The sequence below is a fragment of the Leucopleurus acutus genome (genome assembly GCF_964270905.1).
Source record: "Leucopleurus acutus genome assembly, chromosome: 6".
NCBI classification, from domain to species: domain Eukaryota; kingdom Metazoa; phylum Chordata; class Mammalia; order Artiodactyla; family Delphinidae; genus Leucopleurus; species Leucopleurus acutus.
The window spans coordinates 34596707-34622902 of NC_139149.1; positions in this window are offsets into that span (position 1 = coordinate 34596707).

The following is a 26196-nucleotide window of genomic DNA, read 5'->3' on the forward strand; positions in this document are numbered from 1 at the left end:
TTAATAATCAGTTGTACAATATTTCATCAAGTCCTCATGATTAGTAAAATTAATCTGCCTTATCATTTTAAAGATGGTCTGATCTTCGAAAGAAAATATTATGTTGGATACGGATCTCTTTTCCACACCACACCTTATCATTTCTTTTTTCATGGGAGAAGTCTTTCTGGAACAGATTTTATTAAAGAACCTGGCCTTGCGCATCTATTTTAACCTACATATCCATGACCAAAATTAAGACGTTCATGATCCCCTTCTCTTCCCATAGTTCATGGATTTGGACAAGTGGGTTTGGCCATGAGAAATGTGAGAGGGGCCAACGCTTATTTCACCAGCTGCTTACAGCTTTTAAAGACTATATTTTCTTTTTCTTTTTTCAGTTATGTTGAACTCAAACATATTCACAAATAGAATATTTCCATTGAGTCTGGGAGCCACCAAGTCCCAAAGTGTTGACATACTGATGTGTGAGTAGAGCCCATTTGTCCCAGAAACCCATTCCAGGAAGTAGTATTCTACCCTGTGCTTTATTGCTGTGTTAACACAAGGTGGCTAGAATGCTAGGCAGCTGTCTTTCCAAACTTTCGAAAGAGCAGATTGAAACTTGGAGCCAATTTTGTCCATAGTTGACTATTTTCACCTTGTGAAGTTGGGATGGAATTTACCACCATGCATTAGGTGGAAAATTTGAGTAATTGTATTTACTTCAGTGAGTAAAATATATATTTTATTATCATTCTTAGAGTGGAGGAGATTATATTTGCTAGCTTTGTTGTACATAGATCAAAGAAGAGACTCTCATTTATGCCAGATTTCAGTACTTATTAAATGAGCTATTTTTGGTGAGATTATGAGGTAACCAAAACTCTTTTTAGTTTAATTTTACCTTTAACTGGATTCAGATTGCTTTAACTGAAGAGTCAAAGGGCCTGACCTCTAATTCATTAACATAATCAGAAGCACATGTAAGCTACCGGCTCCAATCTGTTTGCAAGGCAGTGACTACAGGATTCACACAGCAGTCTTGGAAGATTTACTCAGTGGTACTCTCAGGGTATTCTTAGGTACACAGGTGGAGGAAAATCTATATAGAGAGAAAGAAACAAAGAAAAATAAATGCCATAAAGTAAATGAAAGTATGCATGCAGACTGGAGTCCAAATTTTCATAATGTTTAAGCAGTCGTTTTTAGGTGGAATCATATAAATAAACACTGATTTTATTTATTCTATAATTCCTGAAAATTCCAGTGACAGCTGATTGTAACAGCTCCTCTTGAGACTTGCTCTCTTGTGGAATATTAGTTCTCTAAGCAAATGAACTTTTGGTAAGAATTTAAATAGGATAGGAGAAGAATATATGGCTTCAAATTTGCCTCCTGACACACCATATAAAGGTTAGGAGAGCAGAGAGAAAATCCTTTGTTGAACAGAAACAAGAGTAAAAAATAGAGCTACCAAATGATCCTGAAATCCCACTCCTGGGCATATATCCAGAGAAAACCATAACTCAAAAAGATACATGCACCCCAGTGTTCACTGCAGCACTATCTACAACAGCCAAGACATGGAAAACAACCTACATGTCCATCAACAGATGAATGGATAAAAAAGATGTAAGATACACACACACACACACACACACACACACACACACACACACACACAATGGAATACTACTCAGCCATAAAAAAGAATGAAATAATGCAATCTGCACCAACATGGAAGGACCTAGAGATTATCATACTAAGTGAAGTAAGTCAGAAAGAGAATGACAAATACCATATGATATTGCTTATATGTGGAATCTAAAAAATATGGTACAAATGAACTTATATACAAAACAAAAATAGACCCACAGACATAGAAAACAAACTTACGGTTACCAAAGGGAAAGTTGGCGGGGGGGGGGGTAAATTTGGAGATTGGGTTTAACATATATACACTTGTATATACAAAATAGGTAACGAAAAAGGACTTACCGTATAGCATGGGAAACTATACCTAATATTTTGTAGTAACCTATGAGAGAAAAGAATCTGAAAAAAAAATATATATATATATATATAAAACTGAATCACTTTGCTGTGCGCCTGAAACTAACCCAACATTGTAAATCAATTATACTTCAAAAAAATTTTTTTAAAAAATTACATTAAAGTGGATGATAGCAGAGCGCCCTCTGATCCTCAGGGACTCTCCCCAGGAGGATTTTTGTGAATGCCTTCCTTTTCCAGCTTACTTTTTTACTTTGTAAAACAAGTTTCATTTTTGTAGAGGAGAAAAACATCAACCCAAACCTTAGAGAAATTAGATACAGTACAATTCAGATTTTTATTTTCTTTTTTCTGCCATCTGGCAAAGGGAGCCAGAATATATGGGCTATCGTTAATGTTACAAATACAGAAATGCAGAGACTATCTGAGGAAGCTGGCACCACTGACCCCACGAGAGAGTAGCAGCAAGCACTACCCTCTGCTAGCATTCTCTATTCAGCACCGTTACCAGTTTCCTGAAATGCGTAATGAGGAGGAGTTCGTTTGTTTGGTTTTGTTGTCATGCCCTACCCCCACCGTTATATGGCGGAATCATCAAAGCCGATTAACTCAGATTATTGTAGTGCTTTATTGCCTCACTCATATCTGTAACTAGGCAGAAAGAGATTTTTCCCTGGAGACAAATTTCATATAGGGTGTCTAGGTCATTCTTAAATTTACATTGCTTTCTCTTTACAATTTAATTCTGCAAATCATATTTCTGTATTGTACATAACACATGTCTTTGTCTCACAAGACAGTGGCAAGAGAAACATTGATATTTTTGTGATTCAGGAACACCCTTATCTTTAAACTGATCTGAGAGAATGATTCAATTACTTTATCTTTAAGCATTCATTGTGAAACTGTTTTAATATCACCAAGAATCTCTTTGCCAGCTGTTTTTTCTCACAAATATATTTTGATGAACCATATGAAGTTTCATTAACTCAGTCCCTGACAGTAACTGGTAGATAGTCATTACTCAGTAATTTGAATGTACTGGTCTGATGTTTTATATAAAGCATCTGAGATTAAATGGGAATGTACGTAATGCCCCAGATCTGAAAAGCCAGTGCTAAACCTTGTATAATTAATTCTCAGCAACCAGGGTATGTTATCCATTTTGCAGAACATTTACCTTTTAGTGCCTATTTCCCACTACTCATCACTTATTTCCTGTTCACCTTTCTTTCCTACTATACTTCTCAAGTTGACTTTCTGTAACCCTTCTCAAAACTCATATATTGCTTGATTTCTCAGTTTTTCTTAGAGCACTGTTAGTATCAACTACTTCTTTACTGCCTACATCGTCCTTTTGTCCTAGTTTTGAGAGTCAGAACAATGGTAGACAGACAGACAAACTTTAAGTCTGAGGGAGTTGGATTAAAATCTCCGACAGCTATTACCTGCATTTACATAAATAATGCAATAACCCAATGGGGACTCACTGTGTTCATTTATAAAATGGATGCAATAGCTGTGTCAAAGGATTCTTATTTTTAGAATGGTAGATTTTCAGTATGTATTCCCTTTTCATGCTTTCCATAATTTCCTTTGCCTCTGCAGTTCCTGACTTTGTTGTTTGTTTGCTTGCATCTTTTATTTCTTTGCTAATGAAAATTATGTTTTCTTCTATTGAAGCCATTGTTAGTGCTCGGATGTGGCCAGCACTCTCCTCCCAGGTACATTTCCCCCCACACGCATCACCTATCATTATCTTATAGACAATGATATTGAAAGATGAAAAGTTATTTTTCACATTTGTGTCCTATTTGGATTAATGTCCCTGACCTCTTTGGGATGCCTTGGCATTGAATGTACAATAATATAACTCTTTAGTCTTTAGTTCTATACTTTAAATAGTAGAACATACTGACTCTATAACCTTGTTTTTCATCATCATTTTGCCTAATGGTTGGACAACAAATGTTTGTCTCTATCCTTATATAGCTAGGAAAGAAAACGCTTAACCTTTAAAAAAAAAAAAAAATTGTCGGGCTTCCCTGGTGGCGCAGTGGTTGGGAGTCTGCCTGCCAATGCAGGGGACACGAGTTCGTACCCCAGTCCGGGAAGATCCCACATGCCGCGGAGCGGCTAGGCCTGTGAGCCATGGCCGCTGAGCCTGTGCGTCCGGAGCCTGTGCTCTGCAACCGGAGAGGCCACAACAGTGAGAGGCCCGCGTACCGCAAAAAAAAAAAAAAAAAAAAAAAAAAAAATTGTCTTTCCCTTTTGCTCTTCAAGACTAGTATTCTTCAGTGCCTTGCTATTCAAGGTATGGTCCTTGGATGAGTATTCACTTGAGAGCTTATTAGAAATGCAAAATCTCAGGCACTTCCTAGACCTGGTGAATCAGAATCTGCATTTCCACAAGTTCCCCAGATCCTTTCTATGCACAATAAAGCTTGAGAACTGCTTTCAAGTACATTGATTAAAAAAAATTGAAAGCCATTTTTGAACTGGAAAAAAGGTCAGAAAAATAGAGGCAATATTTAAATATCACTTATGAACTAGTGAATGGGGGCGGTGCTTAAAAGAGGTTTAACTTTTGAAACCTGACATAATATAATTGATAAACTCGTTGCAGTATAAGAGACAACCAACAACATCGGCCATGATAAAGGAGAGTGTAAGGTAGATTCTCCTGTTTAGTGCTGAATGGAGCCATGGTAAATGTTGTCCATAACCACGCTGATGTTGTAAAGAAAAAATTACCAAGTGACATATTTCTAGATTAAAAGGAAATATTAAAACTGGCTTTCAATATTTAAAGCTTTCTTAACTAGTAACACTTCCCCTGACACTGACTCATGTCATTTTATTTCATTCTTCTTTTGATCCATGCAGATAGTTACATGGTTTAAAATATATTATCATGTCACCTTTTTGACTAGATTAGATGAAGGAATTTTTTAATACTGGGTGATGAACACTATGGCCAAGACTTGATGAGACGATGTTTGCAATAAGACAGTGAATCCAGGCAAGAAGAAAGCCATATTTTCCTTTTTAAAAATAATGAAAATGCATTATTTATGTCTACTCTTTCTATGTTGTGCTCACTGATAATTAATGAGAACTTTTGTGGCCATATATTTAAGGTGTTTCCCTGCACGTAGGAGTTATCCATCTCAATTTTATTCGCAGGATCAAAAAGTGGCAAACCATCAGTTTTGTTTCTCCTTTGATTGTAAAGATGCAAAGGGTATCGCAAGACGTATTAACATAAAATAAAATTATTCCTGTTCTGCTTGATTTTAAATTACTCAAGTTATTATTATTATTTTTGTTCTTTGCTTCAGATTTAAAGAACTAGGGTTCCTTTCCCATACTTGGTATGTAGTACATCTTTTTTCTCTGAGTTAATTCTCCAAGTCTGGTCTGTCAGCCAGTATAAACAACACTTGATGAATGAGACTCAAGGTGTTTAGTCACCTGAAGCAGCTGTTTGAAGTAACTCTACACACAGCCTGAGGCTTGTGTTTTCACAGCTGTGAGAACTCTTCAAAAGCTTTCCCTCTTGGCCTAGCTCTTTGCTGTGGCTTTAAACTCTTAGCACAAAATCTGGACTATTTCAAAAGAGCAGAATGAAACTAGAGACAGTAATTTTGCATGATTTTGAGCCAAAAATGGCCTAAAATAAATAAATGAAGTACATTTGAAAGTGCTTTACCTAGGTGGGCTATATATCTGAGAATTGTTCTCCCTCTCTGTGTCCCCATATACTCTCTTAAAAGGGAGATGTGTGGCTGAAACACTAGCTCTGTTTATATGGCAGTATTTTCATTTTCTGTTCTGATTCTATGACACCAGGGCTAAAACCTTATGAGCTTGGAACTATATGTACCTGAATTAAGCTTAGGGAATTGCTAGATGTTTGAGAGAGTTCCAGCCTTATAAATCGACCTAAGGTGATTAAAAATGTCATTCTTTGCCAGCGTGCTTAGGTGATTCAGGCTTTTGAAGTTCCTCTGAGGTCTTCTATTGGTCTGGCATGCTTAACTCGGAGCAAACTTAACTGTGACCACTACGTTTGTTATCAGGCTTCAGACTTCCTTTAGCCGAGTTCAACAACAGCTGTTTTTCTTCCTCTTATATATAATGAAAAGGACATAGTTGCTTCTTAGGAAGAATCCCATTTCTTCTTTACTAGAAAGATGTAAGGACCATTTTTGTTCAGAAGAACAATTTTTTTTTTTTAATTTATGGATTTTATTTCTGAATTTGGAAGATATCTGTTTTCTTTTTGGAGTTACTTGGCAGAGTACACTTGACTTTTATAAAATTTCATGTGATTCATAATAGTCTTCCAACTATTCTCTTTTATTTAATTAAACAGAATCATATGTATGCTTTATCCATTCACCCCAAAAATATGTATTTAATGTCTCATAGGTGCCACGAAATGGGATAATTGCTGACAACATAGAAGTAAAATAGACAAGGTCCTGCCACCAAATAGCTTAAAATCTAATTGGAAAAGAATGCATTAAATAAGTAACAAAACAAATAATGAGTGTTTTACAATCAAGATAAGTGCTGCAAAGAAAGAGCCAGGATGGAATGAGAGCAAATAATCCTTAAATGAATCTATCTTACTTTCTCTCAAGCTTTTGATTTTAAGATAATGTTAAAATCAACACTGACAATGAATTTTTATTGTAATATTATCTTAGTGCATTGGTTATTATGAGAAAGTCTCGTTTTTATCGTTGTGGTTTCCATATTGACTAATGCAGTACTTTGACCTTTTATGTGTTTCTGAATCTCATTTTTCCATAAATATGTTGAAATTTAAGTACATTTTTATTATCTTAAAATACTTACGTAAAATATTCAGAGTACTTGACACAGTACAGTGTTGAGGAACTATGGGATTTATGCCAATTTCTTTAGCTGTATGTTCCACTCTGAATGATTTCCTAAGACAAAAGTAGAGTCAGGTTAAATTCATCATTCGTTTATTAATTCATTCATTGCACAATTTATTGACTGCCTACTATGTGCCATATTTGTTCCTAGGAATATACAAATGTATAAATTACTGCTCTTGCATTTGTAAGTTAACAACTATTTTTGTAACTAGTAAGCTCTGAAGTTTCAGTGGCCTAGCAGGAGTGGGCACATTACAGTCCAAGGGTCCCTGCCTGGGTTTTAAACCCCTTGAGCTAAAAATGGTTATTTCTTTTTTAAATGATTGGAAAATATCAAAACAAGAATACTATTTCATAATAGGTGGAAGTCATATAAAATTCAAATTTCAGTAAATAAAAGTTTAATGGAACACAGCCATTCATTTACGAATTGTCTTTAGCTGCTCTTGCTCTAAATGACAGATGCTTTTGCTCTACAATGACAAAGTTTAGTGGTTGCAACAAAGACCATAAGGCACACAAAGCTGAAAATATTTACTACTTGGTCCTTGACAGATTGTCCCTGATCTGTAAGTGTCCCTCCTCAAAGTAGTGATTCAGGTACCCAGAGTCCCTCCATTTCTGGTCCCTGGGAGCCACATTTAACATGATGTTCCACAGTTGTGCTTATTTGCAACATGCTGGAAGGACAGGAGCAAGTGGATAATGTATGAGTGATGTCTTTGAACCAGGCCTGGATGTATGATACAGATTGATCCAGCTCAAAATGCGTTAGCTGGAACACAGTCCTGTAGCCACACTTAACTGTAGATGAGACTGGGAAATGCAGTCTAGTTTTATGACAAGGAGTAAGAGGAAAAGGGTTTGGCAATCAGCCGCCAACCTCTGCTGTAAACTTTTCCCTCAAAGTCTGTAACAATTTGAGGCAAATGAATATGCAAAATAATTATACTATTCTGTAATGATTTAACTAATAGAGTTATATCAAAGGTAGAATGGAAGCAGGAAGAAAATATTTAAAGATTTCTACAGATGGTAAACTTAGAAACTTGCTACAAAGGAAAAACAGAAGAGCATGCAAAAGTTATAACAAGTTCCATAATAGCAATTTCTGTAACTTGCTATTGGAACTCCAAGATGCTATTGGGAGTATCTAACTTTGCATGGGTGAATCAGGGAAGTATTTACAGAGGGGCTCTCATTTTTATGATGAAAATTATAATAGCTACTATTTATTGAGCACATATTATGTTTAAGACACAATAGGATACCTTGATGCATTAAATACTTTATTCATCAATCACCACAATCTTATAAGGTAATTTTTATCACCATTTTATCAATGAAAATAGTCAGACTAAGATTAAATTTTTCCTCAAGGTCACATTTCTAGCAAATTGAGACTTTAAGTCACATCTTTCTGAGTCCAAAACTTGTGCCCTTTACTTTCCATCGCACTGTACAAACAGAAGGATATTGATGGACAACAGGAGCGTGTCACTCCTTGTATGGAGTAATTTATATACAAAAATGGAGCTGGGTAAGACAGAACACATTGAGAACAATAAATAATTCTAGGTGACTGATAACAGGGAGGAGAGGTAGATGGTGAGGATAGAAAGGCAGGTTGGACTTCATCCTAGTGTTGTGGGGATCCAGGGAACATTTTTATGTGGGAGAGGAACATGACAAATTTGGGTTTCAGAGAAATAACTCGGATGTCTCATGAAGGACATATTTGACTGGAGAGATGGCAGAATTTTTGAAGGGACAGATGAAACAAGCAAATTCCTTAGAATATATCATTAATGGAACAGAATGTTGATTAGAGTATCCCTAATCAACAGATTTTTAATGTGGCTCATTTCAAGGAAGAAATAACAAGATAGTATGAGTTTTTGAAAGTTACCTGACTTTTTTTTATTGCTGTGTGATAGACTTAGATTGCCAAAGTTACCATGGGCAAACATGTGAAGTAGCTTTGATTCACGAAACATTTAAGGAAGACTAGGATCTTCATTATTTGTTTAGGTGGAACCTTTACGGAGCTGAAAAACAGCAAAAACAAAACCCCTCAAGGACACTAATGTAAGCATTACCTGGCATTTGTACAAAAAATTTATGAGTTCTTTCTCAGCATAAAGGGCAGTGCTTTTTTATTGCTCAATTTAATTAAAACTTGCTAGAGACCACCTATACAACCTAACCACTTCTCACTTCCACAGTTCTAGCAGAGAAGGGCTCCTCAGATCTTTATTTTGGGAATCTTTAGCATTTTCCTTCACTCTGCTTTCTAGGCTAGTGGAACAAACTGTCGGTCTTCTTGAGAATATTGTGTCTTTACATCAAAATCTGTTTTACTGTGTCAACTAATATTTTGGCTTTTAGATTTCATGTAACTAAGTCTTGGCATTTCTTTGTGTAATTGATTAGCTTACAAGTAAATGGTTTTATATAGAGCTTGAATTTTATATTTGCCATATTTTTCAAGCATATACACAATTTAGATGTTAAATCAATAGTATCAAATTTGAATTTGTTTTACTCTAAAGATATTCTATTGCAACAGGACCCCAGGGTGTATGTACATTTTCTGAGCTACATGTAGCTGTATTTTGCTGAACAGAACCATGTTTTCTCTTAAAATGTTCTCTTACGAGCAGAGATTTGCTTGAGTTCTATCCCTCTTTACTGCCATTGCCATTCATCAGTGTACTGCATGATATGTAATAATCAGTAGAGGTTAGCTGGTATTATTCAAAGTAATAATAATGCCATATTTTTTAAAAAATAAGACTCATCTTGACCATGTACCAAACATACCAAGAGGGTTTGGATGGCGATAATTTTTTTGAGAAAATAGGCTTGACCTCCATCTCTTGTCTTTAAACATCACTATAAAAAGCAGTGCCAATATTAGCAAAGTTTAAGTGCAAATTTATGTATATGTATGTATGTGTGTGTGAATATATAAACATATATATATATAAGAGTAAATACATATATTTATATATAAATTATATTCTATATGGATATAATATAAATATTTTATAAATGTATATACATTTATACAGTGAATTTTCTAATAAACATTAATAGTAGTATTTATAACAAGAATTGATAACAGATCATCACCATCTTCCTTAGGTCAGGGCAGCAGGAGTCGTTAAATTATGATGTTGTCATATCAGAGGACTTGACCGATCCCACAGGAAGCTTGGAATCTTGAATGGCCTTGCACAGTTATCCCAAACTGAGGCAAAAAGACTGGACTTTTGTATCTCATTATTGCTTAGTCATTGAATGTGGCCTTGTCCCCAAGGAAGGGTGTTGATCTAGTGTGAACAGTTCCCTTCAATCTACTATAATCCTGAAGAAGGGACTTGGCTGTGGGCCACCAGAAGCCAGTGCTCCCAGGTCTGAGGGAATAAGTACTTTGATTTTCAAGGATTTATCTGGCCAGTGCACCACTTCCCACGAAGTGGGAATTTTTCAATTTTTGTATCACTCAGACCCACTTGCTTCTTATAAGTTCATCTCAACTGGGACTAGGTCTGTTAAGATTTCAGTTCATCACTTTTCTTGTGTATGTTTACAGAAAAGAAGGATAGTGGCATATAGTATTTCATACATGAAATACAGTACTAACTAAGACCTGCAGATCTCAGGTCTGCAATGATATTCAACATTATCCTGCTATTCTAGATGCCACTCACCCTGGCTGGTACCTCTGCTGGTCTAGAAGTTTACCTAGTGGGGTGATCTAGAGTCTCATCTTGAGAGATTTGAACCTCTGATTATCACACACTTATTAGACCAAGATTGCTACACTTGTTTGTTTATTGTCAAAATAATCTGCCCGGTGGATCACTAAATGCAAAATATATATTTCCCTGACTCCAGGGAACAACACCAGCTCTACCTTTTCCTGATGATCAGTGTCCATTAAGTCCCCCTGCTAGATTGGTGACTCCTTTCCTTAACTCCTGGTCTGTTGGTGTGAGAAGCCCAAAGTAACTCTATGGCAATCACAGATGAAGTTCAATGGACTCTTGCTGTGTCCCCTAGTGAAAACATTACTCTTCTGAGCAACGAGATCTGTAAACCCACAAATCCCAGAGTTATGTATAGAGGTAGAATGCACACATTCTCCAAATAGGTTGCTAGGAGTGATGACAAGTGAACTTGGTCCGGACTCCTGTCTGGTTCTTGGACCCATGTATTTACGTATTGGGAATACTGTAGCACATGTTGATTTGGGATGTATACTGCATCCTGAAGTATGGTGCCTCATCCTGTTGGATTATTACCTCAAATCTGGACTTCAGTTGTACTTTCTAAAGACTGTTCCATTATTCTGACAGGAGGTAGTTTCTGGGTTATAAAGTATGTTACTGGATTGGCTGACCCCATGACCATGAGTCTACTGCTGTACCTTCTTTGCAGTAAAGTGGTTTCCTTGGTCTGATGTAATGTTATGTGGGATCCTTTGTCTATGAATCCCTCAATCTGAAAGCCCTCAATAGCAGTTCTGATTAAGGCCTCACAAGCAGGAAAGGCAAACCACACCCAGAATAAGTATTGATTCTAATCAAGGTGAATTGCTGCCCCTCCCAATAAAACAATGGGAGGGTTCTGCCAACTACCAAATATGTCCATTTCAACTATACTTCCAGAGTCTGGAGGTATGACCACAAGGTATCTGTATTTGCTCAAAGAACCCACAGTGAACTGGATCCGAACCAGGATTCCATTTATTATCTGCCTTCCACACATCCTCACTTAAGCAGGTCTCTGGGTTTCGACATCAACTCAGACCCTTCGTCATGCAATTCTTGGTAAGTTTGGGTAGTTCCCTTTCACCAGAGTACAATTTCCCAAATAAATAAGATTTCTTTCAAGAAAGACTGAAGGAACAACTATCATACATACTTGTGCTGTTGTAGGTTCCTTCTGGGGACCCATCTCTTAGGTAGTCAGAGGTTTCTATGTCTGAAAACTGGCTCAAGTCTGGAAACCAGGTGCAAAATCATGAATTTTTATTGGGGTGGTTACCCTCAATCTCCTCATCTTCCATCCTTGATGACAGTTTATTGAATAAATTAAGCAAAATTCATGTTAACTGCTCATTTGTCTTTTGTCTAGGGGTACTGTGTGCTATTAAACATGTCCATATTTCCTTGTGTGTAGGGACGCCCTAGTCATCATTCTGATATTATTGCTTATTGTGAAATTCCACACACTTTGCTTCTGACAGTTAGTATCCAATTATTATCATTATTAATATTATCCAGTTATTGTAATAGCCTCTATTATTTCAGGATGCCATCATTTCAGTTGCTAAAAGAAGCCCAGTACTATAAATGCATCTTCTATTATCATCCCTGGCTTAGAGAGGACATCCACCACTGAGTTCCTTAGAGATGCTTGTTCCCCTTTCACCTATGCATTCTGTATTGCTTTTATAAATGGAGTGTCCTATAGTCCCTCCCATGCAACGTAGTTCAATGGTGTGTTTTTCCAGCCCCACACAATATATTCACTGTATTATGCTTGCTTCTTTGAGTTTTTGAACCCTCCTTGCACTGTCTTCTATAGCTGTTCTGGCATTTTTCTTCACTTACAGCGGGTTGTCACTTCTTCAAGTTTTTAGGGCTCACTTTAGTAGTGTAACACCTTCGCTGGAGAAACTTGTCAAGGTGTAAATTCTGTATTGTGGTCATGAAAGTGCTCCCATACTGACAAACTCTCTCTTATCCAACTATGGTCTATTCTCCTTGATTCAGTGTCCTTAGGATCCAGTCCCAGGCATATTCTCCTGGCTTTTACTCTGATGTGCTGAATAGGTCCTGCAGTTCCCCCAGGGTAAGTCTTATTCATTCCTTAGCAACCTACCATATCGCTGGTTGCTTTATTTTGTGACTTAACCTTAGTTATTGGTCCAATGATTAGAAAGAGAAGTAGGGATACATCCTAAGTTATCATATATTGTCTTGCAAGACAGTAGTGTCTATACACCTTCAAATAAAGGGGTTATCACTAGATTTTTAGCAGGGAAGAGGGATCCACTTCTGTTCACTCAAAGGGTTTCAGGGAATCTGAAGATTCAAGATTATTGAGTGTATCCATTCAGATGTTCTGATACCAAGTTTCAGGGTCCCCCTCTGACCCAATCAGAGCTCTGACTTTGATGTGTCAGACTTGTCAGCATTGAGAATTTAACTTCTCTAGAGCTCTACCATTCTAATAATCAAGTTCTGCATGTAATCTTCAGCACTTTCTTCATTCTGGCTGTGAGAGATCAGAACTTCTTTGCAGGCAATTAAAGGCCTTCTTGTTTCTATAATTACTCTTCAATCTGTGATTAGTAACTTCATCCTTTTATTGTCTTTCTCCAATACATTGATAGCCCCCAGCAATAATTTTCTGAATCTATAGTCTTTATAATTACTACATCCCCTGAACCCCACAATCACCTAAAATAGTGAACCCACCAATCCATTGCCTTCCACTGATATTTTCTACCAGTGTAGCCTTGGTAGCACCATACCATAAGCCAGGAACTATCAGTATTGTATCTCCTACCACTAATGCCAGTCTGATGCCAGTCTCTCAATGCCAGTCTGGTGGCTGGTATGCTAGATCCAAATTCCTTTTTAGAGTCTGGTTCCTTGGACCACCTCTGCCACCAACTGTCTTAGGTCATGTTCCCAGGAACAGAACATGAGGCGGAAATTTGTGGTCAGCAAGACATTTGTGTTCAAGTGTCTTCAGATGCAACACAATAAGGAAGTAAAGAAAGGAGCATAGAGCAGAGGAGAAGTTGAACTGTGGTCCACTTGCAATAAAAACCTTGGCCAATCTTCAGAGGAGTCCTACAGCTAGGATATCCCTGCAGAATTGTCCCAAATAGAGGGGAAAGTTGTGAGTCTTAGTAGTCCTCCCCACCCCATTGCCTAGTCATTAAATGTGAGGGACTCTTGGGGATAAAGCATGTACTTGGCTGGGCAATTTCCAGGGTGGGACTCAGCTTTCAGCCATCATCAGCCAACACTCCAGGCAGCTTGGGAAATAAATGAAATGAATGCTGAGTCTTGAAGTGTGGAGGGAGATATTGGTTGTGAAGTACCAAATTCACTAGCCTAAAATACTGTATTTACTAAAATTAGCTTGCATAAGTTAATTCTTGAATTGCATTAAACCATTGTAAAATGGCTTGGATAATGGTTCTTTAAGAAATGTTGGCTATGAGACTGATGGAAGAATTATGAGAATAATTCATTTGTTTGCTCTGCCAAAGGCAGTAGTCAAGAAAGCATATGGACATAGAAGAATGAGATAGATATGATTTAGAAATAAATGATTATCCCCATTCATCTCCATCAACTCCCATCCATATCTGACAGACTATATGTAAGTGCAAGATTATATGCTGCATGTGCTTGTGAACCTGGTATTCCTCCTTTCTCTTAATTGTTTTTGAAAATAGTAACAAAGGTAGAGTGTCTGTGGTTTTAACTGTAAAAAAAAAAAAACAACACATGATAAACCACCTTGAATCTTTTCTAACCAAATTTTCTAAGTCTCTGCCAACCACGTAGGTATAAAAGAAGACAAGTTATAGCCAAATGAAGTGAAACAGAGAGTAAATAAAATAAGTGAACATAAAACATGATTGCATGTGATGATTGCTGGTGATGAGTCCTACAATAAGAAAATTAAGCAAAGAAAAGAAATAGGGAATTTTGGCATGGTGGAATTTTAGATAGTGAAGATGGCTACTCTAAGAAAGTACCATTTTGGCACAGACCTGAAGGAGGTGAGAGAGTAGTCTTTGCAGGTATCAAGAGTAAGAGAGCCCCAGGAAGAGAGAATAGCAAGTGCAAAAAACCATTAGGTGGAGGTGCATGCCTGTGTTTAAGGAATAATAAAGAGTGGAGGGAGGAGAGATGGTGCGAGTGTGGGAAAGAGTTTTAAGTCATTGTCAGGACTTTGGCTTTTACTCTTAGTGAAATGAGAAACCATTTGGAGCAGAGGAGTAACAAGATCTGATTTTGTTTTAAAAGGATCACACATTGCTGTGCTGAGAATAGACTTAGGAAGGCAAGGGCAGAAGTGGGAAGATCAGTTTGGAGTCTAGTGTAATAATTCAATTAAGAGGTCATAGAGGAGAATATGATGACAGCTGTGGAATTTTTGAAAAGTAGTCAGATTTTGGATGTATTCTGAAGGTAGATCTGGCTGAATATTCTGTAAAGTATGGGTGAAATGGAGTCAGATTACTTCAAAGTTTGGGGATTGAGTAATTGGAAAGGTGATGATGCCACTTCTGAGAGTGGGAATACTGTAAAAGGGAAAAGTTGAGAAAAGACCAGGAACTCAGTTTTGGCATGTTAAATTTGAGATTGCTCTTAGATATCCAAGTGGAGGTGACACATCAGCAGCTGAATACATAAGTATTAAGTTCAAGGGATAGGTCTAAAGTGAAAAATACACATTTGGGGCATTAGTACGTTGAAGAGTTCTGAGGATGTCGATGAATAAGCTATAGAACTGAAAAAAAAGCAGGCTAAGAGGTAGGAGAAAAACCAGGGAAAGGTTATGTCTTGAAAGAGTAAAGAAAATGTTTTGAAGAGATTTTTTTTAAATGCAACATACAGAATATTCTTAAAAATGTAAATGTAGGCAACCAATTTTGAAGAAGTACTTAACTATAAAGCAGTAATCCAATAAACCAATAAATATTTTTTCAATATATTAGGTGCAGGTAATTAGAGGCTACCCAGTTGTTAGCTGCTAAATTTGAGACAAGCTATGTACTCAGACTTGTTGAAAGTTCAAGTTCCTGGAAGACTGTGACTGTATCATTCTATCAGTAATATTCATTTGGAAAAGGATCATTGTTTGCATTGCTTTTGAAAAAAATTTACATATAAAATGTTTATACTGATATTGCTGTTCATACTGAAGCAATAGATATAAAATACTCAACTTTTTAACACAGATACGGAATAGATAATGGTCTTTAGAATTTAAGCTCTTCTTATATAAGCAAATATAGTACCTCATTTTGTATTAAACAATTTAGTGTCTCTCTAGCCCCTTGATTAATTTGGGCACTGTCTTACAGATCTCATTCCTCTCATTTTTGACTTTCATATTGTTGAACTATAATGCCGTTAACATCTATTTCAAGTAATTTCCCCTCCCTGGTGATTGATGTTAGATACAACAATTATGATGCCAACGCTGGGGATAATTCTTCACAGATGTTGTCAAATTACAGGTTAAATGGGGAAAAGAGTTTCTTTCTTCCGGCCACCCACTCTTAATTCCCTTGAAATAGGTGCGTGGTGCTGTGTATCCTGTGCTGTAGGTATGCCAACTCCCTACTGTTGCTCATCTGGTTTAAATGACTTCCATTTGCTCTTTCAAAGAATGACAGAAAGTTATGTTCAGAGTGCTGTGCAGGTACCAAAATGCAGTAATTCAGCCTTGAATTTTAACTGGCAAAGGGAAGTCCATTGGGTCTGGCAGTCATGCTGATTTTCCCCTTATTATAAATAACATTTGCTATTACTATTTAAAAAAAAAAAGAAATGATGACTGTGATTTGCTTCAAACTATTACAGGAGAAGGAAAGTGGTCTTGAGTTGATAACTTAAGGTTGGATTATAGGTATATTGTGTCTACTTTATCTGTTTAATTTTACATTAAAAGAATAAAAGCAGAATTTATGTTATTTTAACCCTTCATAAACTTTTATGTTCATAGGAAGGAAATACAGAAATTCTACAGGTAATTCTCCGCTTGGTTATTTAAAATAATGAATTCATTTTTTTCTTGGTAGTTCAGTTTGGACCAGTGGGTTATGGTATGGCATTCCTTTAGTTCTGCATTTATTTTTATAAGGGAGTTCATTGCAGTTCTCAGCAGGGAAAGAGGGAAGGATATGAAATGAGGGACAGAGGAACAAAAAGGAAACTTGGGTTCCCAAGTAAACACGTTAAGGTTAGAAAAAAGGTTTGGGGATTTAGGTTTTAGCCTCACCTAACAGCTGACATATTTTAAGACAGAAAAATTTGATCTACTTTTTAGCTGAAATTCTCCCACCTGGATAAACTGAGGGTGATTATTTGAGGTATTTCCACAGAGGTGTCTGGAGACTGTATTAACAGATGTCCTTCCAGAATGTAAAGTTAAAGATGCTCCGTATCTACCATTGGAGCAGGAATAATGACAGGTATTTTTTGTTCTATGGTATAATTTATTTTAAATACATTCTTTCTACTCAAGGTAGAATATTATAAGTAGTGAATTTTTTTTCTTTCTTTGAACTACATGTTATCAAAAATTCACCTAATGTAGCCCAATATATGTTGGCAGTATTTCATTAAAGGCATTCCACCAATAAAGTGGTCTACTATTTTTTTGTAAATCTCTAGAGAAAACATTGCTTTCCTTTAAATAACTTGCCAATATCTCAAATTATAATAATCAAGAAGTATTTCCAAGTGTCTAATTGAAATCTTTACCACTGCAATTTAGTATCATTAGCCATGAATTTTCAAGGTATTTTCATCCATCTTATTTTATCATTCTTATTATTTTCTTAATGACTTGGATATAATTTTACTTAGAACAACTCGAGTGAGTTTAACTACCAAGCTTTCCAGGCAAGAGGTTGAAAGGGAAGGGGAGGAAGATGGTGGAAATAGAAGAACCCAGGAATACGAGAACTTACCTGTGGTTTGACTACCGTCTGATGGAGATCACTCAACCCTGGCATCTTAAAAAGAAGGAAAATCCATGTTTGCCAATACCTGTATTCAAGTAAATACAATCTTAAGATAAAGTATGGCAGTAGAAGTCTACAACTAGTTATTAAACTGAATATTGAGTCTTCCTAGTTTCTGTTAGTGACTAGAAGTATAAAGAAAGGAGAAAAAGTGTGTGTGTGTGTGCGTGCGCACGCACGTGTGTGTGCATGGTTATTGGGTTCAGAAGAGCTAAACAAAATTGTGGTAGGTCAATTACAAATATTCTTTACCTTACCTTGTATCCACACCCTTTGTAATATGACTTTGAGGCTTTTCTCATTGAACAGTAGAGTCTGTGTTTCCATCCCTTGTATCTGAGTTGGCCTTGTGCCTTGCTTTGGCTGATACAGTGCATATTTCCATGCTCTCTCCCAGACCTCTGCCAGCATGATGTGTGCAAGGCTAGGCTACTCTACTCAAGGGTGAAAAATAAATGGAGAAAAACAGGTACCCAACCAACACCAGAAACATAGCCACCAGCTAAACATAACTGAGGGAGCCAGCAGAGACCAGAACAACTGAGCAGCTAAGCCCAGTCTCAACTATAGACTTTTGGAGTCATAAATTAAATAAATAGATGTTGTTTTAACTCACTGAATACTGAAATTGTTTGTAACACAGCAACAGAGATCAGATACAGAGATGCTAAGATCACTAACAAATAAGCTTGAGCTTAAGGTGAAATTTCTTTTCCAGCAGGGGTACTATAATGCAAGTCAGGAGACACAGACAGTCATATACATTCGAAAACTATGGATATGGTAAAGCGAATCATTGTGACTCCATAACTGTGGTATCTAGGGTTGACCTTAATTTTTGAATTTGTTAGCCATCTTGGTTAATTTAGTGTCATTGACAGATAGCACACTTTCTCAAAGAAAAGTATTTCTCAAAGAAAAGTATTTCTCAAAGAGAAGGGGGTTGCTGTTTTCATGTTGTACTAGACAATTCTTTGCTAATGGAACTGAAGATTAGGATGTTTAGTGTCTCAGGCCCCTAAATATTACATGCCAAGAGTACTTCCCTGGCATCTGCGTTAACCCAGATTTGGAAGTTTAAGATAATGTAATGCCCAAATGAAGAAATTAAATGCTAATGCATTATTCTTAAGAAAAGCTGTGTGCTTGTTTATCTACTTTGACTGTGAAAGGTGGACAACTATTGTGCAGACGATAGATATGAACAATTAAGAAGTAAGAACTGTGTATTCTGTTGCTTATTCGGAACACCCAGCACCTATCAAAGTGCCTGGCACATAGCAGACATTGAAAACGTACTTTTTGTTTGACTGACTGATCAATGAGGAAGGGAAGGAGAAATTTAACTGCTTATATACTGAAGCATCATCAAAATCTATTTCACGTGCTTCTTTCAGTGTTTACAGAGACCAAGGAGACTGTCTAGGCAGCCAGTGTGAACTCATTTAACTCACTTAAGTGAATGCTTTTACTATCTAAACAAGGGAGGTGACAATTGATTGCTATGGATTCTAAGTCCTATGCATATATCATCTCATTTAATCCTTCCAATAACCAATGGTATAGTATTACTTTTATCCCCATTATATGACCAAAAAAAAGTGAAATAGACTTAAATACTAGCTTAGGTAAAGTTGATCAGCACTTTTTCTTCTTCTTTTTCATCTTCAGTCAATTCAGCTAATCCTCTCTGCTGTCTCATTTTTACTCACTGATATAAAATAAGAACTTAAAAAGGGGTATTTTGGAGAGTCATCTTTTGAAGAAAAAAATAGAGTCCTCCCTTAAGGGAGTTTATCTTCAGGGAGTTTATCTGGAAGATTTAAATCATTTAATAACTAAGCAGGTATATAACACAGATTCAAGTAGGAAGAGTGGTCCAGATATAGCGTGTTACATGATGGAGTTGGGGCCCTTTCAGATGAGATTTTTAAGAAAGGTCTCTATGAGGTTGATATCCGAGCAGGAATCTGAATCATGTGGAGTCACTAGCAATAAGTAAATAAGGAGAAGTAAACAGGGCAGTAGATAATCTATGTAAAGTGGTCAGCTCCATGCTAAGCTTTCTATAAATACTCTACCAATGTATAAGTTTAATTAACCTATTCATTGTGTTTTTGAGTTACAGTGCCAACTATATCCACCATCTATACTCAAAAAAATAAAATTAGTATACATTTAAACTTCTACTGTTGTGCCACACAGCTTCAAAAATAATACATTTTCAAACTTAAATTTGATTACATAGATTTTATTTATTGAGAAAACAGATTCAGATTTATTGTTAAGTTTTCTCAGGTTAGGAAGTCTGTTTAGTTTTTATTGTATAAACTCAACCAAATAAAATTTAGGAAGACAGTGGTGAGGGATACAAGAACCAAATTCGCAATTTAGTTGGAGTTATGAGAGACACAAGTCAACCAAACAACAATTGGAGTCTAATATGTACGGTCTCTTAAAAGAGAGACATGGTTCTCTTGGAGCCAAGAGGAAGAGCAGTTTGTACAGAATTAAGGTCAGCAATGGCTTTCTGTCCAATGTGAAGCCTGAGCTAACAAGATTAATTTTTTTTCTAATTGAGGTGAAATTCACACAACATAAAATTAACCATTTAAAATGTATAACCCAGTGGCATTTAGTATGTTCACAATGTGGTGCAAAAGTCATAGCTACCTAGTTTCAAAATATTTTACCACTTCCAAAAGAAGCATGGTAGTCATTAAGCAGACACCCCACCCTGCCTTGCTGCCATCCTTTCCACACCCCTAGCCCCTGGTCATCACTAATCTGCTGTCTGTCTCTAAGTATTTAACTATTCTGGATATTTTATATAAATGGAATAATACAATATGTGACCTTTTGTGTCTGGCTTCCTTTTACTTATTTTTGAGATTTATCCATGTTGTAGCATGTATCAGTACATTATTCATTTTTATAGCTGAGCAATATTCTATTTTATAGATATACCACATTTTAAAATCCATTCATCCATTGATGGACATTTGGGTTGTTTCCATGCTTTGACTATAGTGAATAACACTGCTATGAACTTTCACTTATTGTACCAGTATTTGTTTCAATACCCGCTTTCAATTCTTTGCAGTATATACTTACGAGTAGCATTTCTGGGTCATATGATAATTCTACATTCTACATGAATTCTTGATGTAGATGTTTATAAGATAAAGAAGATATAAAAAAGGCATGAATGAATACAAGAAGGCATTACAAAATGCTACTCTTGGGGACATGCATTATCTGATGCAGTGGCAGCAAAAGAAATGTATAAGGGAGAGGAGGGAGAGAATACTAAATAATTACATAGGAAGTTGGTCATGAAGGACTTTATGGACTAAAGAGCTTGGACTTTACCCCATGGAGAACTTCCATGATGAAAATTCGAACTTTAAGGCTCAGATCCATCTAGTCCATGAGTCAACCCCCATAAAAGTAGGTAGCCCATATAAGCACAGAAGTGTCTAGATTTATTTGGATTTCTAAGCCTAAATATTAAAAATGATTCAGTGAAGACCTTTAGTGGAGATCAAATGGCAACCAGTACAGAGATACACAATGAGTTTTGAAGATTAGAAAAGTCACTCTGGCAAAAATACAGGTGATGGATTACAGGGAAGTGATAGTCATGAGCTTGCATCTGAAAACAAAAAGAGAGTAAATTGGTCAAGCAAAACATGCTGAGAGCTTAAACAAAGGCAGTGCTAGCGGGAATTACATGGAAGAACCATACTGTAGGGATTTTAAAGGGTAGAATTCTTAGTACTTGTTTCCTGGTTGGATTTGGTATTTGGGCAGGCAAGAAGTATCAAAGATAACCTCTTGAGTTAGACACAACAAATGCTACAGGGACGACTTATGAATGTCTTTTAGTAAGCGTTGTGTAAACCAACATAAATATTTTAGTTCATAAAAAACACTTGTTTTGTTTATATTACCTCATGAAAAGCAAACGAACCAAGGGCATCTTTTTTCCCAGTAGGGACCTCAAAAAACCCCTTCCCAAACTGCTAGAGATGAGTTGGGGAATGCCTAAATTATTTCCACTTGACAAACTACAGGTGAGTTGTTTTCCAATGTGAGCGTGTAAATGCGACCCTAAACATAGTCCTGTTTTTTTTTTGTATCATTCTGTGCTCATCAAAAAACTTAACGTTTTAAGTTTATTGCTTACATGAATGGAGGAAGTTGAGGCAAACATTAAAGCCCAGAGAAACACTGAAGAAATAAAATAAGTGATGTCTTTCAAATTAAGTTTGAGTCCATGGTTTTACCAGGGTTTCTCAACTTTGGCACTATTAACATTTTGGAACAGATAATTCTTTGTTGTGAGGGACTTACCTGCTGTGCACTGTAGGAAGTTTAGAAGTATCCCTAGCCTTTATCCACTAGAAGCCCCCTCAAGTGTGACATTCAAAAATGTCTTAGATATTGCCATCTGTCCCATGGGGTGAAAAGTCATCCTGAGTTGAGAACCCCTAACAGATCAAAAGTGGTTAAAATGTGAAGTGTTCATTAAAGAAAAACCTTCTCCTTATGCTACATAATATCAGTCAATTGGCAAAATTTGTTCTGCTTATTTTCCCTCTGATCGAATGCTTCAGATTTACAAGTTGATATTATAACCTTAGTCAGTATAAAATGTAAAAAAATATCTAGTATCCAGATACATGCTATAGTCTTTCAAAAATCATTTGATAAGTTATTATTTTTACTGATTTCCCTGTGCTTACATTTGTACTAAGCTCTTTGGAAGGTACAAAGTAAGTTCCACTCTTTTAAACAGTTATTAATAATGTCTTTGAACTTGGCACTGATGGCCCCCAAATGTCTATATAGGAATTATTCAGATGGTAATTTGGTGGTAAGTGGGAATCAGATTTACTATGAAGTTATAAGAGCAAGTCCAATATTTTGTTTGTTTCTTAATGGGACTGTATATTTATTTGTGGAGGTTTGTGAGGTAAAGCTGATGGTATCCATAGTGGGGAGGGTTAAAGTCCTCCCCCATTCATGACCATGTCTGTATGACTCCACTGAAATGGGAATAATGTAGAGGAAACACTAAAGCGTAATTTTAGTGAATATCAAAATGAGAACAAAAGGCAAGGGCAGATGTAGAGAATATCCCTTAGAAATGCTGAGTCTGAAAAATTGTTATAGCTATTGACTAGAGAAAATTTTGTAGCATAAGGTCCTAGTAAGTGACAGTATATTATTGAAAATAATAGGGATTGGCTTTAAAATAACTTGGGGTTTGCTTGACTAGGCAGACAGAACTGTTTTGACCAAATAGCTCAAATTCTGAACTATGGAGTTTTTATTTGAATTCTCACATGATAATATGTTTACATTCACATTAAAGCCTACCTCCTTGTACTTTTGACTATCATTCAATTCATTCATTCAAAATAATTTAGCCAACTCAAGATAAAAGATTGGATTCTATTCAGCTTTTAGCCTGGTATGTGTCAGATTCTATGCTAGATGTTTGAATCAAAGAAGAATATCACATAATCCATAAGATTAAGAATCTCCCAATCCTGGGGAAGAGATAAAGAATAAACTAATAGTCACAGGTTTGTGAAAATGCTAGGAATAGTGGAATGTTTAGGTTATATATCAGGAGAAAAACACTAAGTCTTCCTGGAAAAGTTTTGTGAAAAGTTGAGTATTAAAGAATGAGCAGAATTTCCCCTTATGCAACAAGAAGGAAAAGGCTTTAGATGGAAGAAATGAATATGCATACATATGGAAGCAAGTAAGTATGCAGCACATTTCAAGAAGTTCAAGTACGTTGGTGTCACTGAAATGAAATACTGGGACTGGCAGAAGATGAATATGGAAAATTTAAAAGAGCAGTATTATCATGGGCATCAAATGCCAAGGTAAAGATTCAAGGCTTTACATTGTGGGCAATTGAGAGTTGTTGAAGCTGGGAAAGATTTCATGATATTGGTGTTTTTTAAATGTTAGCCTTTACATGGAGCATAAATTAGAAATAGAGGACGACGAGATGCAGCTTGCCAAGCTAAGAGGCTATTGTGAAGCAGATACTTTTTATATTATAGTTAACCCAATTTTTGTTAAAAGGCATCTGACATTGACTTTCTATGGCAATCATTTAAAAACCATAATCAAAAAAAATTTTTCAAGCTTGCTGGTGTACAATATAACAAGAAGGGTAAGACTCTGTAACAGTAGACTGATGTTCCAAATCTTTGTTTAGATAAAGTCATTTACTTATTCGAATTTATGACAGGATTTATATTGCTATCTACAAATAGATATCAATAGTTAAGAGATTTTATAGCTTTTTGACATTCAATATATTATTCAGGTTTAAAAGGCTCTGGAAAATGGATGAACTATCTAAGCTGAATAACTTTCCACTTGTAAAAACATTTCTTAAAGTATAGAGCCCTCAGATTTAATACTTAGTCTTTTGCTTGTTTAAGCACATGGTAAAACGTAGACAGGTTTTTCATTTGACAGAACAACCCTGATGATGGAACAATGCAGCTTCCACAGGGCTAAAGCCAAAAGGAAAAACTGACAGACACATCTTATTAGGAGAGATAATTTAAGGAATGCTTAGTTTTAATGCTTCTCTTAAGCAATACCATTTTATTTCTCTTTTGACATGAAGCCCCCTTCCTTACCTATGATGAATTTAATTTTTACATGATTTGAGTAAATTCTTAACCCTGAAACTAAGATGTTTTTGAGTCAGTCCAAGTACCTGAGATATTGCAGAAGCTCCCTTGTATTACTTTGCATGTACACTGGCTTGTTTTTTTCTGCATTAGGATTTTGCAAGAATAATTTTGACTTACCAGTTGGTAGTTTAGATAAAAGCCTGAAACCCTGTGGCCAACCAGGCCTCCAAGGCAGGCATTAACCATTTGATAAAGCTATTGAAAACACAGAGGATGTACATCTTCAGTTAATACAAATAATAGAAAATTTCCTAAATAAAGTTTGGTCCTGCTCTGCTTCCAAAGTAGTAATTCACAAAATACAACTCTTTTCATTGGGAAGGTTGTAAAAATTTGTTTGTTGTAGGTAGGGAAGGAAATGTAATTAAAGGCTAAATTCAGACTCACATTTGATTTTAACCAAAAGAATATGTGTGATTTGGACACCAGTCACCTAGGCACTTCCTATTTTAAGGCAGTGCACATTGTCAGCAAATCAAATTAGCCAATAGCAAAACTGCATTTGGCAGAGCTAACTATGCCAGGTAACCTTAAATAGAAGCTGGGGGATTAGTTAACTATGTTGCAACACAGGGGTTTCCTGGTAAGACTTATCTAAAGTTCCTCTTTGTAGCATTGCTATTAAAAGAATAAAATGGGAAGAGGTGAAATGAAAACATTAAACATGTGGGTATAAATGTGTGTTTAAATGTCCCCTTTGCATCTGAAAGTGCTAACAACAGCACATTTACAGTAAAGCAACTCTGGGATTTCATTTTATATATTTAATTTTTTTTTTGCTTTTGCATATGGTCCTTATAAAGTAAAGCTTTAGATCATAGATGCTTTAAGGAAGTCCTGTTACACATCATTTACATTTGGAAGATCAAGGAGCTTTGAATTGGATTGACTTCAGGTACCAATCTAATCTAAAAGTGCCCAATGAAATGATTTTTGTTGTCATTAATAATCTGAAGAGAAGCTTTAATTTGCAATCTTGTCAAAGTAATGTGTGGAGGTCTGTTTAAAATAAAATTTTTAAAAAATGTGTTATACTTCTGGAAGGCCTGATTCAAACTCACATATGTGGATTGAACAACACACACACACACACACCCACACCACCACACACACCTCCTAAAGTCTGGTCAATTCAGATCTGATGACACCATTTTTTTTTCTCTTATGGGCAGTAATATCACTTCTATGTGAGATCCAGTGTGGGTCAGGCGTTTCCATTAAGACTGTGCATCTACTGGTTGTCTCTGGAAAAACACATCTTTTCTATATGCAGTGCTCAGAACAAATTTGTTCACATGTATGACAGCCAAATCATCTCATTGGCTCTGTAACAGTCATGATGTTTTTTAGGAGGAGGCTAAAAAGGATGTATCTTTTCAAAAGAAAAGGAACAAAAACCCTTCTGGGTGCATCTTTGAAATACCATAGTTCAGAATTTTAAAATTTCCTAGGACTTCCAGCATCAGCAAGAACAAACCAAGCCCTCCTTCTAATAAGAGGTCAGTTTTGCCCCAAGAATGAGTCAGCCTGGGGTATTTGAGCTCATTAACTCTTATCCCAAATATTCTGAGATCAGTTTTAATTTATTCACATTTATTTGTTCCCTGAAAGACTACAGTTGCTTTCAGTTTTAGCCAAAAACTGGGAACAAGGATGGAAACAGGGAAATGCAGAGTATGGGATTAAGAATTTCATAAAGTTGTAAATCAACTTCTAAATAGCCTGCCTGTGATACCCAAACATATTAGTTTATTCA